Source organism: Protopterus annectens, chromosome 12.part0 (genome assembly GCF_019279795.1).
Source record: "Protopterus annectens isolate FY-2018-M chromosome 12.part0, PAN1.0, whole genome shotgun sequence".
NCBI lineage: Eukaryota > Metazoa > Chordata > Ceratodontiformes > Protopteridae > Protopterus > Protopterus annectens.
In genome coordinates this window covers 860,445,676-860,460,481 of record NC_056746.1, presented here as the reverse complement: position 1 = coordinate 860,460,481, position 14,806 = coordinate 860,445,676, and the positions used below count along the sequence as shown (strand labels likewise).

Sequence of the window (14,806 nt, the reverse complement as noted above, 5' to 3'; positions counted from 1 at the left end):
CAGCCAGTCAGAGACCTTGAAGGAAACACACCTCCATGTTGCCAAATAAAGACAATTTCCTTGAAGAAACAGCACATACCAGACTAAGGCAGCCTTGTCAACACTAATCAATGTTGATGTTACTTAAGTTCTTTCTTCCCCAGTAAATACTTTAGGTTTATATAACTACTTAGGGCGTATATAAATAACATCTGTCCTTTTTAAATGGAACTTAACAAAAAATCTAGTAGTTCTAATTCCATTGCTGAGTCAGTCATTAATTAATTTCTCTTGGTTCAAAATGTCAAGCAAAATAAAGGACATAAAGACATAGTGGAAATTGACGTCTTCTGCTGATAAGACAAACTCCATGGGGTTACTGGTTCAGCATCTGGTATTCACAGGTGGTCACCCATTCAAATACTAGCCAGACCTAACTCTGCTTAGCTTCCAAGACCAGACAAGATCGGGCACATTCAAGGTGGTATGGCCGTACAAGCAAAATCTGCTTCTTTGTGAAATAGATACATACCAAGCTAGAACAGCGTTTGTACCATTAGCCCATGTTGCTATTCCATTGCTCATTTTCCCATTATTGATGGCAAAGGCACATAGAGATGTCATCAGTCCCCCTTGGTGAGAACTTCCCAAAGGGCATAATTATTCAAAATCCATTACATGAAGACAAATGTGAAGTCACTAGTTGTTTATCTCAACACAGACTTTCTATGCCATGAACCATCTTTCAACTGCTAAAGGGACTTAAAGAATACCACCATCAACGAAGCGATTTTCTTTTCTTCTCAGTGCTTAATACTTCACTTGTCTCCATACAACATCCTTATATTGAAAATTCTTTTCTTTAAGGTTAAGGTAAACTTCACGTTCCTTTGTTAGTAGACCAACTACAGAGTCCATGGTGCACTTGTCAACATATGGATATGCGCCTTGCCTTTAAAATCGATTTAAGTGGTACAACTGCAATCAGTCCTGGAGGGCAATCTGCTTGGAGATTGATACTCCAGTTCACCTCACATATTTCAGTTCTGTTGCTTACATCTCCATGTCTAGGACCTTCAAAGACACTCTCAATGGCTTTAAACATGAAGGAATATAGGGGATGCTGAATGACATGATTTGCCAAAGAGTTTTTGTGATCCTTTTGCTGGATATCTCTCAGATGGTGCAACACTCTGTCCTTGAACTGTTGGTTGGTTTTGCCTACATAATAAGCAGAACACTTTAAACAAGTAGCTAAGTAAACAACATGTTTACTATTATAGGTAGCACTGCATGAAAAATGATATTCCAGTCCCGTAATGGGATGTTTGAATACATTGTTGGTATCTATCACAGGGCAGGCTATACACCTGCCACATTTAAAAGTTCCTTTCTTATCAATAGAACTTTTTCTAGAGAACCCATCTTTCGTACATAGTAATCTTTTCAAATTAATTTTGTTTTTAAAAATGAATTTTGGCCTCTCTCCCACTATTTCTTTCAGTGTTTCATCTTGGGTCAGCACTGGCCAAAACTTCTTGATAATGTTACATATGTGCCTCGAATCATTGCTATTTGTGAGCATGAGACCAAGGGTTTGGTGTCCTTTGGAACTGTCACTGGACAACCTATGTGTTTCCTGTTAGAAAAATAGGGTTGTCCTTTTCCTTTTATTAAGTTTTCTAAGCCCACCAAATTAGCAGCAGACAACCTCCCAAGTGAATACCAACAAATGGCAGCTGATGCTCTAGCCTACCCAGTATCCATCTTGATTAACCGATCTCTGTCAGAAAGTTATGTTCCCACACTATGGAAAGTATCACATATAATTCCCCTCCACAAAGGCGGCCCCTCCACAGAACTAACCAATTACCGCCCCATAGCTATTCTCTCTCCACTCTCCAAAATACTAGAGAGATGCATTCACACTCAGGTCTCAGACTAGCTCCTTACTAACAACCTCCTTTCCAATACTCAGCATGGTTTCCAACCAAACCATAGCACCATCACTGCCTTACTCTCCTTTACTAACACTATCCTTCAGCATAAAAACAATGGCTATCTCTCCTCTGCTACTTTCCTAGACCTATCTAAAGTATTTGACATGGTCCCACACAAACAACTCATCTCTGTCCTCAATAACCTATCCTTCTCTCAATCAGTCACCAACTGATTTCAGAGTTACCTGTCTGACCGCCAACAATCCATAGTATGTTAGAATGATATATTTCCCCAACTACCTGTCTCTATAGGGGCTCCCCAAGGATCCATCCTTGTACCCCTACTCTTCTCTATTTTCACCAATAATCTAGCCTCGTCCACCAAACATGGCACATTCATACAATATGCAGATGACTCAGCCATCATCTGCTCAGCCCAATCCCTACCCAAACTTCAAAAAGTCACACAGGAAGCCTTTTCCTCTGTTGAAACTTGGTTATCCGATGCTCAATGAATACTCAACCCAAACAAAACTAAACTACTCATCTTCCAACCCACCAAACATACTCAAAACAACTCTCACTTTAACATCACAGCAAAAGACAACACCACTATACTCCCAGCAGAACACACCAAATTACTAGGAGTGGAAATAGACAATAAACTAAAATTTGACATTCACATATCCATGACCATAAAAAAAGTCCACAAAAAACTAGGAGCATTATACAGAAATAAGCAACTTTTCACCAAAGCAGCAAAGATTTCAATAGCAAATTCCCACCTTATCTCCACCCTACTTTATGCCTCTCCAATATATACCAACCTAAGGCAATGCGATCTAAACAAGCTAGAAACCTGCTACAACAAAATCGCCAAATTTGCCACAGGGGCATCCTACCATAGTCACCACTGTCCCTCACTTGCTGAACTGGGCTGGCTTGAACTCCCTCACCTCCTTCAATGGTATCAACTCACACTCACCCACAAACTAGTAAACCATCCACTAAAAGTCCCATCCCTCCAGAATCTCCTCCAACCCTATCGCACCACCAGACCACTAAGATCCAGCAACAAAAATCACTTGTAGGTCACTAAAGCCAATTACTCTGCTGGAGAAGCACTATTCTCTTGTGCCATAGCCAAATTATGGAACTCCCTCCCACCCACAATTACCTCCATACCATCATGCACCCACTTCAAAACTTCACTAAAAGTGCACCTAAAAACATGCTGGCTATGCCCTTACAACTCCCCCTCTAATATCACCCACCCCATCCACCCACTACCTTTCTTTCCACCCCACTAACTACCTTGATTATAGCAAGCTCAGGTGCTCATAAGCCTAACTACTTGTTATACATCAGGAACTTCTTATTGCAACAATTGTTAATGTCTGTTATGTACTTCGCAGATGATAAAGATTCTAGTCGTCTACTGATGTACTATGTTCTTCATCTGTAACTATGTTTGTAATTGTTAATTGCTATGTTGATCAAGTTGTTAATTGCTATATAAATCCAGTGCAACTACTGTATGTATATTTTAACTGTGGAGCTTTTCTCCCTGGGCCTTCACTGAAAATGGACCTACATCCAGCCGGACACTCCCGGTCAACAAATGTAAGTAAGTAAGTAAGTAATTAAGTAAGTAAATAAATAAATAAATAAATAAATAGCTATTTCACAAAGAAGCAGATTATGCTTGTACAGCCATACACCTTGAATGCGCCTGATCTTGTCTGGTCTTGGAAGCTAAGCAGGGTTGGGCCTAGTTAGTACTTGGATGGGTGACCGCCTGTGAATACCAGATGCTGAACCAGTAACCCTATGGAGTTTGTTCTTCTCAGCACAAGAAGTCAATTTCCACTATATCTTTATGTCCTTTATTTTGCTTGACAGTTTGAACCAAGATAAATTAATTAATGACTGTCTCAGCAATGGAATTAGAGCTACTAGATTTTTTGTTAAATTTCATTTAAAAAGTACTGATATTATTTATATAAACCCTAAGTAGTTATATAAACCCAAAGTATTTACTGGGGAAGAAAGAAATGATGTAACATCATCGATTAGTGTTGACAAGGCTGCCTTACCCTGGTATGTGCTGTTTCTTAAGGAAATTGTCTTTATTTGAGAACTTGGAGGTGTGTTTCCTTCAAGGTCTCTGATTGGCTGTGAACTCATTGCTTTGAAAAAAGGTGAGGGCTTGGATGTAGCCACATGATTGGTGTTTCATTCATTTATCTCAACCCTGTGGAACCTGATTTTTTATGATCTGAGGAAGGCTTTTAGCAGAGAGCACTTATCATATACAAATTAAAAAGGGCTTTGTTTTATTGCTTTACATCTCATTTTAAGTCTCAACAATTTAAGTTTTTATTTTATTCTGAAGAGCGTCATTTTTAGTAGCCTGTGGTGGTGTGTTTCAATTTTTACACAGACTAATTCCCTGAAGGGGTAAGTCATATTCATACCTTTGACCTAGGGCTTGGGACAAAGAAGATTTATTATAAAAAATAGACCCATTTTTCTTTGAGCCATTACCAGAGGGCTCGATCCATTTACATATCATGTTCCTAGAGTGTTGCAGCATTTGCTGCTGATTTTTGACTTACTTTTTCCTTTATTAAGGTCCGTCTGACAGCTATATCTTATTTCCACCAAGGTGTCACCTCATTTTCCTTAATTTTGTTCAAGGTTTGCAAAACCTTTCTAAGGGGCAGCTTCTTTCATCAGTCCCCAGTCAAGTCCTCTTAGGAATCTATGCTTTGTTCTTGTGAAGCTTATCTTGCCTCCCTTTGAACCTGCTCCTAGTTGCTATTACCTCTGCTAGAAAGATTTCCAGTTTCACAGCATTTTCTGCCAATCCTCTGTATCTCTTTTTCCACAAAGGCAAAGTGTCCATGAAGACTAATCCTTCTTTTATGCCAAATTGACCACAGAAGCTAATATTAATCATTTGATTGACTTTCCAGTATTTTTCTTTAATTATCCTAATTGCATGGAGTGCCTGCTTCAATGCTTGAATGTATAGAGACAACATAGATTTTGTTTGCAGAAACAAATCCATAAAGACTGACACAACTTATCATTTCTCTTCCCTCCAAGAAATTAGGTTCCAGACTTTCCAAATAAAATCATTCTCTTTGGCTTTCACAATGCATAAAGATTTGTTATGAATTATTTGACAAACCTCCACAAGAGTCTATGAATGCACATCCTACAGTAGCAGAGTCAGTTTCACAAATCTTCACAAATTCTTTTTTGTGGCTGCCATGTGGGCATTACTGAACACTTTTGCAAGGCACAACAAACGGGAAAATGATTTCCAGTTCCAGATCTTCCTTTTTGGCCAGTATTATTTTGGCATTCTTTCATGAGAGTCACCTAAGAGGTCTAGCTTGTTAATCCGTCCTTTTCATGATGGACATGAAAGTCCCAGTGACAGATACTAATTACATACTTACAGCAACTGCTGATCTGAATGGGCAGTTTTACCACTTCACCATCACTACTCTTCTTTCCCCACTTCAGACAAGGCAGTATCTTCTTTATGGAGGGAAGGGGTGTCTGTTTTTATTCCCTGCCTTTGTGTGCTGCAGGAGATCTGGACAGTCATCCTATGATGCTGAGCATTATCAATAAAGGAGAGGAGGCTGAAGTAGCCTGGGAAAGTTTTAGGTACAGGTCTGATTGCATCTTGATGGTCTCAGTCCTGCTGGTGAGTGAGATAAAACTTCTGGTGCAGATCTCTTATTACAGTAAACAGATAACTTTCACTTCAGTACATACCCTACAGTGTGCTATTGCTTAAACATAGGCTCAGGGCATATACATTTACTTCATACCATTTGACAGAAGTACTAGTATATTTTTGGAGTTAAAAGTTACATTAAGTTTTTAATGGTAATAATAAAACTGACTTTTAGACTGTTAAAAGGGACAGTCAAACATCTCAGAAACATATCTAGGTGTTACTGGTACCTTCATTTATAGACAATACATTCTGGATCTTGACAAATAAAAAAAAAAAGAATTAGACTATAGATCTGTTTTATAAAACATGGCATTTTTGGAAAGATCCTACTTGGTTTGAATGCCATGGCTTCTCTTTTTACACAGTTCTCATCCTTTAGTGACTTAAGTTAGAAACAAGGTTTAAAAAAATCAATGACTGTCATACCTCTCAACTGTCCAGATTTGTGCAGAATGTTCAGACTTTTGCCTTATATTTTTGGTCTGTTCCTCATAAAATTTATGATTTTCTGGAAAATTACTGGGATGATCTGAGGACTGATGTCACTAAATAATGATATACATTTGTGTTTCCGACTTCATACCCATCAGAAAAATGCATACTAAGACAAATCCTGTTATTCTAGCAACTTTCTAAATTTATAAGAGCAGTATTTAAAATATGTACCTTGGTTTGGGCTGTTATCCCCCCATTTTGTCAGGCTTTGTGCACATTGCACTAAAAGGTTGAGAGTTATAGGTTCATAGGTTGGTACTGGGCTATCTGCCCAAGGCATATATTAGCCCAGCCATGTTGTGCGGTATTCACCGCCCCTTTAGTAGTTCCCTAGACCCTTGTACTAGCAGCTAGTACCCTTGGCCCCTATCTACTAGTGCTGTTGGTGTGATCCCCAGTGTGAACTTTCTGTTACCCATCCACTCATCAAGGTTCCTCTTGAAGAGTGATAGTGAGGGGCTCTGTCTTATGTAGATCAGGACCCTGTTCCATAGTAAGGGAAGTCTCTGCGAAGGGAATCTATCCCTCCAGCATGTTCTATTCATTGTTGTGTTGAGGTTTATATCCCTAGAGCGTGTAGCTCGAGTAGATTTGGTTTTGCTAAGATGGAGCATCTTCAACAATTCTGGGTTGGACATGGCTCTGTACGTTAGACAGAGATCGCCTCTGAGAAAGCGGTATGCAACAGAGAACAGTCTTAGCTTTTTCAATCGTGCTGCATAGGGCAACTATTTGAGGCCAGTAATCCTCTTGGTTTGGTACCTCTGTGGTCTCTCCAGCTGCTGGAGATGTCTAGCCAGGTACACTCCAATTGCACTAAGAAGTTGAGAGTTATTATGACTATACTTCATAATCTGTGTTATGTATTCACAAATCTGGTAGAGAAGCACTTCTGTGTAATACAACTTGGTCATTATTTTGCGCACAGTAAATTGTTGCTTGGTTTGTGAAGTACAACCTTGAGGTTCAGGGGCAACATTCTGAGCAAAAAATCTGAGGTAGTTGTGCTATTTTTTTGGCACATTGACAGTTAATACTTTATTATGGGCCTCATGGGCCTGGAGTGAAAGTTTTGAGGGGGGGGGGGGGTGCATCTGGAATTGCAGCAAGACAGCTTTCAGGTTAAACAAGGAATGTCAGGAGCAGGACCTGAAGCTGCAGCTCCACCAGCCTCCTTTATTTTTGTATTTAAATAGAATGTTCAATTAAAACACATTTTGCTGTGCTGTGTAGTTTTACCAGGAGGTGGCGATAGAGGTCTTCCAGAGTTAAATTTATTTATTTTTTGTTCAATCCACAGTTGAATTTAAACGTAATCTGCCTTTGTACAGATTCACAAAATGTTTTACAGCACTTCTGATTCTCCCACATACTGAATCTTGTGCTGACCTCTTTTGATTCAAGAATACGTTGTAGATGAGTCAAAGTGAATTGTGAGAAAAACTTGTGAAACTAATTTCCCATTGCAGCCAGAAAGTTTATGCATTTGTTTGTATATTTATGTTTTGTTTTGTTTAACTTTGTTCAATGGAAATGTCCAACTTGGCATTGGCTGTTTTCAGCGGAGTCCTAGTGAAGTAAATGCTACAGAAAACAATAATAATCATACTGAATGACATGTATTTTGTGGACAGTAGACACGTTACAAACAAAAGAAGTGCTGGTACAAGTTTCACCAAGCATAAGGTATAGTTCAGTAGACGTGTATCTGCAAGCTTGTCAGCCTTAATTGGCAGGAATATAAATGCCTTATAGGTTATTAATATTTCTAATATTTCAAGCTCCACACCTAGTCCAACATTTCAGGTGCACAATGCATCCTGTATTGAGTTGCTGTGAGTTACTTTAGCTTGCATGGCTAACATTGCAGGAGGTGGGGGTTAGGTCTAGTTATGAGACTCATATCAATCCACCAAATAACTTTAGCCCAAAACAAGATTTAGCGATGAACTGTAGTAGAGAGTTTAGGTACTTTATTTGAGTGAGAAGCTTCATCCATAGTGCTGTGCCAAGTGTAGAGAATACACACAGTCTGTGATGCTAATTTTAAATGGTAGCCAGCTGAAGGAGTTTGCTTCAACTGAGGTGTTTTCTTGTTTAATAGTTTTGTTCTCTGATTAATTTCTCTTCAGAAGTGGACAGTAACCCTCATTTACAGTTTTATATAGAAGTGTACCTGGGAGGTAAATTGATCTTCCAGTTATAGGGAGCCAACTGAGTTTACTTAACAGGCTGCTTTGGTGAGTCTGTGTATCTGGTAGTAGGGCAAATCTACAAATTTTATAGTCTGCTACTTGTATCCTATGAGTGTTATAGGTAGAGTGAAAGATTAGAAGTGGGAGGCCATATTCCAGTCTGGGGAGTAGGACATTTTGGCAAGAGCAATGTGAAGAGAAGGAGATAGTAGCTGGGAGATTTTATAGCAGAGTTTTAACTGGGACAGCACTTCATCAAGTATGTGATCTCTGTGTGTAGAAAATGATAAAAGGGGTTTAGAATAAATCCCATGTATTTGTGTTCTGTTACAAATGGGAGAATATTACTGTAACATTTGGGAAGTGACGTGCTTTGTATGGGGAGACAAAAAGAATGAACATTTATACTTTATTTATATTTGTTTACTGGGATAGTGCACTGATGAATATTGTCCAATTTCAGGCTCAGTCCAGGTGAAATGCAAAAAATTCACAAACAAAAAAATACAGAAATGTAAGTAATAACAGAATCGTTAAGATTAATTACTTAGAAAGAAATATGCATAGTATATGTGTATGTACATTCCAGTGAACAAGCAGAATGCAATGTACAACCCGGCATAGTGTAATGTATAATACATACATTAGTTTCTAAAGTGGGTCAATTTTCAGTGAATTTTGAGAGTGGAGAAGAGACTCAGAAAGGAGACAGGTTAGGTGATGATATGATATCTGTTGAAGCAGGAATATTTAGCTTGGATGATATGCTTTTTGAGTTGCATTCTGAATTTAGACTAAGTGTTGATTTTCTTAATATCAGTGAGGAGAGTTTGCCAAAGAGTATGTGCCAGAGAGTAGAAAGTATATGCTTTGTGGAGGAGCTCCCTGGTCAGCCTCAGTAAGAAGTTGCGATCCCTGATAAAATCCTCCAAAGCTAGTTACGAAAACAAAATTGCCACTGACTCTAAAGACAACCATAAAGCATTCTATAGCTATGTCAAGAATCTCAATGGCAACACTCAGATCTGCTCTGAGTTACAGCACAATGGCACTAAATATACAGAACCAACTGATATTGCCAACATCCTGGCAGATAGGTTAAGTGCTAACTTTACCCCCCTCTCAACCCCTAAAGAGCCCATCTCTATACTGGAAGAATGCAAAGTTCCTGTAATCACGGCTGCACAGGTAAAAACCACACTCTCCAAAGCCAAGAACACAGCATCCATGGGACCAGAAAAACATCCCAGGCTGTGTTCTACACGAACTACAGAACGAACTGGCACCCCACCTAAGCACCATGTTCAATCATAGCCTCACCTCAGGCTTTGTGCCTGCTGAATGGCGCACAGCAATGGTTATCCCACTCCACAAGGGGGGAGCCACCATGGACCCCGGGAACTACCGCCCCATTAGCCTGACGAGCCTGGTCTGCAAGGCCATGGAATGTATCATCATGGAACTTATAAATAAAGACATTGGTAATCTCCAAACTCTGGATCCCACCCAGTTCGGGTTTGTAAAAGGCAGATCATGTCTCCTAAACCTGATAGACTTCTTTGAAGCAGTCACCAAAGCCGTAGACAAGGGTAAGGTGGTTAACACAGCCTATCTAGATCTTGGCAAGGCTTTCAACACCATCTCCCACTCTGGAATTATAGATAAACTCGCTAAACTAGGTATAAATCCCTATGTCACAAGATGGGTTGCCAACTGGCTCACTAACAGAACCCACACTGTGAAAGTAGCAGACTCCAAATCCGACTTCAGACCAGTGACAAGTGGAGTACCACAGGGTTCAGTCCCGGGTCCTCTCCTGTTTGGTATCTACTTCTCTGAAGTACAGGCTAACACAGAAGGTCTTTGGCTAATGAAGTTCGCAGATGACTGCAAACTAGGAGCCATAATCAAAACTCCTAATGATGTGGACATCCTACAAAAGGGCCTCACTGAGACAGATGCCTGGTGTCAAAGTCATGGCCTCAAGCTCAATGCTAAAAAGTGCATTGTCATCCCCTTTGGTAAAAACTCTGTACCCATGAACTACAACATAGGCGGTAGTATACTTAACACCGAAAGTGTGATAAGAGACCTTGGGACACAGGTGGACAGTAGTCTCTCCTTTGATAATCACATCACCACAGCAGTCAGGAAATCCTTCTACGTGGCACAACTCATCACAAAAGGCTTCTCATTCAGAAAAAAAGAGGTCATTGTTCCCCTCTGCTCATCACTCATTAGACCCATTATAGAGTACAACGCCCCTTTTGGTATGTACCTCACAAGACATCTACAACAACTGGAAAGGCTGCAGAAATACCTCACATAGAGGATTACCGGCCTCAAACAGATGCCCTATGCAGACCGTCTCAAAAAACTCCAGCTTTACTCCATCGCATATCACCTACTCAGAGGTGATCTCTGCCTAACATACAAAGCTATGTCAAACCCAGAGCTGTTGGACATGCTCCACTTAAAGAAATCCCAATCCCTCTGAGCTACATGCTCTAGGGACCTAAACCTTGTCACCACAATAAACAGAACATGCAGGAGGGATAGATTCTTGTCCCAGAGACTTCCCATAATCTGGAATAAACTACCTATCTATATCAAACAAAGCTCCTCATTAGCACTCTTCAAGAAAAGTCTTGATGATTGGATGGGAAATAGGAAATTCACCCAGGGGATCACCTCTGTGGCTCTGCTCGACAGTAACACAGGAAAATAATTTTCTTGGGTGGCAAAAGCCAGGGTACCTTTTTGGCTGGGCTTGTATAGGCCCCAGGGCTGATAGCCTAGTACCTACCTATGAACCTATGCTGTAGAGTTTGGTTCTAGGGGTAATGAGAGTTGGTGTGCTTGTGAGTATTGTATGAGGCATTTTTTTTTCATGTAGTCTAGCTGCAAGGGAGTAAATGTGTGGAGCTGGAATAGTTTGTAGACTTGGGATCCTAAAACTATGTTAAATCTTTGTTTTTATGGTTAGCCATTGGGCTTTTTCTAGGGTGATACAGTGAAGCTCACAGAGAGGTGAGTTTGTAATGAACTGGCAGATGCTGTTTGACATAGTCTGGAGTGTGGCAATGTTTTTCTTGGAGGCGGAAGCAAAAATCAGGAGGCCATATTCAAGTTGAGAAAGGAGAACTCCTTTGCCAGTGGCTGCTCTGGCTGGTGGGGATGAAAAAGGGGAGATCTTTTTGGTCCAGAAGAAAGTGAGTTTATTTTCACTCATACACAGTCTGGGTGGAAATGAAAGTTTAGTGACTAATCAAGCCATAGTCCTAGGTATTTAAATGTGGATGCTGTCTCTACAGAATGGTTTTGTAGGTCAAAGACAGTTAAAGAGTCAGGTGATGGGTGAATTTTCTGTGGAGTTTCAAAAAGCATAGTTTTGGTCTTGGTGGGGTTAAGGAAGTTTATGGTTTATTAGCCGTTAGTGGAGCTCATGTAAGTCTGACTGGAGTTGGTACTGAATGCTAGTGTGAGAGTGACCTGATCGGTAAATGACCATGTGAGCAGCACAGAGGATAAATGGGAGATGAGGAAGGTCACAAGGAAGTTTATTAATGAATATGGAGAAGAGAAAGGGGGCAAGAATGGATCCTTGTGGTGCACCTTTGGTAATAGGTGCAGCTTTTGATTAGGAGGATCCTATTTTAACTCTGAAGTGTCTGCCAGTGAGGATGTTTTTATGAGGGAGCAGTGTCTGGACTGCTACCAATTTCAAATATTTTTTTCTTTGGAGAAGATAGTGTTTAATGAGGTCAAATGCCTTTGTCAAGACTATAAATAGGGCCCACAAATATTGTTTTTTTATTTGAGGCTGATATGAAGCTTATTGGATTCAACCCTTATGCAGAGATCTAAGAAGGATTTTTGGATTTTATTTTGAGGGCTGTTGTACATTTATGAGATTGCAGTAGGAGGATGTAACAAGCATACAATATGTGACTTAGATGAGGGAGGTCTTCAAGACATTAATGAATACAGAAAAGAGTAATGGACTCAGTACTGAACCTTGAGGAATGCCAGTGTTTAGGATGCCTGATGAAGATAACTGATGATTAGCAATGACTCTAAATGTTTTATTTACTAAGTAATGTTGAAACTGTTTAACTGTATTCTCTCCAAAGTTACATGTATGTCATTTGGTAATGAGCAATCTGTGGTTTACTGTTTTGAAAGCCCTAGTCATTGTCCAGGAATATTCCTGCTGAAATCAGTCCTTCATTAATGCTGGTGTACCAGTGCAATGTATAACACAAAGCTTTGAAAATCCCTTTTAACAGGACGTTGTAGTTTACACCTCTGTAAACTTCCTTTGTGATACAGTGAAGCCATGTCAGGGTATAAATGTAGTTATTATACATTTTGTTGGATGAAATTTCTACCATTGTTAAAATAACTTGATTAATATTGTATGTTTGAAAATAAATGACATAAATATATAACAGATCTTGTTTTGTTTTATAGTTTAAAAGAACTCCACACATTTGTCTCAGAATAGTTTAACTTCATTTGAATCTTCCCCAGAATAAATCATCTGGGTTTGTAAATGCTATAAAATAAGTTGTAGCAGTCTGTGTCTGATCAGATTATATCAGCTGGGTATTAAAATGGTTTTACAGAATTTTATAGAAGGACATGTTTTTATTCTTGCTGTAATCAATCTTGTGCAAGTGTGCTGCCTTTGGAAAATCTGTCCCAACAGAGATCTTATAAAATATGTTAAACATAATTATATATTAAAGGGGAATTTTTAAACATATTTACTTAGATAAAGACCACAGTTCTGCAGTAATCTGCTGCAATTCGGAGATGTGAGGAACTGCATAGTAATGTATCACAGTACAGCCATAAATGTATATAAAGAATCATTAGTACTACAACAACAGATGTGCATTCCCTAGGATGAAACTAAGGCCTGGTATGATTTCCATAGCTGCATAGATCTGTGCTTGTAGATGAGAATAAGTAACCTCGATGGAGATGCACCCTGTTGTCATGCCTCAGCCCCAGGAATCTCCTCCACCCCATTCTGTCACACAGCTTTTATTATCATCCATCAGGGAAAGTGATGTTCTGCTTCAATGAACTCCAGCAGGGTACATCTGATAGAGAATTGCTGCTACATTACATGCCAGTGTTTTTTTTTTATCATACAGTTGTACATAGTTCTCATTGGTTCAAATTCTTTACACTTGAGACACTATTCTGCTCTGACTTTTTTCAATACATAGGTAATTGGTAGTGAACTAAAGAACATCGACACCCTAAACTTAGTATTTCCTTTTACCAGAATGCATTTGTAATGATTTGAAGGACAGCTATACCCTACATTTTATTTTATATGTTTACACCACACACACACACACACACACACACACACACACACACACACACACACACACACACACACATATCTATAGATATAAGGGTCTGCTTCTACTAACCAAAAGACCACTTACACGAAACTGAATTTACCAAGATGACAACACCAAACTGTTAATTTACCAAACGATCACATTACTGATTTTTTTTTAACAGGGAAAGTATGCACTTGGCCAACACTGAACAAAGAAACACACCACAGTATGTCAAATACACCCAGCTGGGGGGGCTACCCCCCCCCCAACCCCATAACTAAATATACCAACTCCGGGATTGCACTACAGTGGAGAAAAGGGCAAATTTCCCCATGTTGGCCAAGTGCATACATTCCCTGTTAAAATATTTGGTAGTGTGATCATTCGATAAATTAACAGCTCGGTGTTGTCGTCTTGGTAAATTCAGTTTTGGGTAAGTGGTCTTTTGATTATTAGAACTAGACCCATAGATATATATATATATATATATATATATATATATATATATCTATAAAAAATACACACACACACACACACATATATATATATATATATATATATATATATATATATATATATATATACCTTCTTATAATACACACATACACACACACACACACACACACACACACACACACACACACACACACACACACATATATATATATATATATATATATATATATATATATATATATACATACATATACACACACACACACACACACACACACACACACACACACACATTACACACACATATATATATATATATATATATATATATATATATATATATATATATTATCTCTTATAACACACACATACACACACACACACACACACACACATATATATATATATATATATATATATATATATATATATATATATATATATACATAAATATACACACACACACACACACACACACACACACACACACACACACACACACACACACACACACACACATATTTTCACACACATATATCTTTTCTCCTCAGCACTATTCCTAGACTTGTCAAAAGCTTTTGACATGGTTAACCATAATACACTTCTTGACAAACT

The 14,806-nt window shown here is 38.9% G+C and overlaps 1 pseudogene; it reads right to left on the bottom strand.

Moving 5' to 3' along the window:
• Positions 1–358: 358 nt before the first annotated feature.
• On the bottom strand, positions 359–477 carry LOC122817405 (annotated as a pseudogene).
• Between the last annotated feature and the right edge of the window lie 14,329 nt (positions 478–14,806).